The sequence below is a fragment of the Diceros bicornis genome, chromosome 24 (genome assembly GCF_020826845.1).
Source record: "Diceros bicornis minor isolate mBicDic1 chromosome 24, mDicBic1.mat.cur, whole genome shotgun sequence".
Lineage (NCBI taxonomy): Eukaryota > Metazoa > Chordata > Mammalia > Perissodactyla > Rhinocerotidae > Diceros > Diceros bicornis.
The window spans coordinates 47,111,842-47,112,584 of NC_080763.1; the positions used below are offsets into that span (position 1 = coordinate 47,111,842).

Here is a 743-nt window from a genome sequence, read left to right on the forward strand (position 1 = left end):
ATATCAAAAGCTCTTGATACACGAAGTTTCCACGCTGCAAGGATTCTCTGAGATAAATAAAAATAGCATTGAGTTGCAATATTTGAAAACCGTTCTCCCGAGCTGAGCCTCCAGCGCGCAATTTGCATTCCTACGCCGCCGACTCAGCCTGGAGGCACTTGGCCCACTAGCAGCCCAGCGCAGGCTTAGAAACCTCGTGAGTGCAGCGGCGGCCCCTCCAGTCCGAGTGGCCGGTTAGCTCAGTTGGTTAGAGCGTGGTGCTAATAACGCCAAGGTCGCGGGTTCGATCCCCGTACGGGCCACAACTAAAAGTATGTTTTCCTTCTCCGGTTCCTGTTCCTATTTTGAAAAAGCCGGCCTTTCGAGGTCAGTAAGTCCCGTGCAGACAAGAGAGAGTCACAGAATCATTCCGGACTCGGCCTCGAAGTTGTCGCAGGTGGGGAAAGGGGGCAGGATCCCAAGCGGGTGCGGACCGTGACTCGTTACCTCAAGTCTCCGTGCGCTGCCGCCTGTAGGGTCTTCAGGATGCTCTCAGATGCCGCCACCGGTTGCTTTATAATGCAGAGCTTCTGAGGGCCCTCGCTGGAGGGCCTCCAGTTTTCATGGAGTTCTTGGAGTTGAAAATGCAGGCTTGGAATTAATTCATTCCACGAATATTTATGGAGAGCCTACTGCATGCCCGGCACCATCTAGGCAGGGAGCAAAACAGTAAATGAGAGACACAAATTCCAACCTGCATGAAG

The 743-nt window shown here is 53.0% G+C and overlaps 1 non-coding gene across 1 annotated transcript; it reads left to right on the forward strand.

The window, feature by feature from the left end:
* The first annotated feature begins 228 nt into the window (after nucleotides 1–228).
* On the forward strand, nucleotides 229–302 carry TRNAI-AAU (transfer RNA isoleucine (anticodon AAU)). The gene has a single exon. It is a non-coding gene; the product is annotated as a tRNA-Ile (tRNA).
* Nucleotides 303–743: the final 441 nt, after the last annotated feature.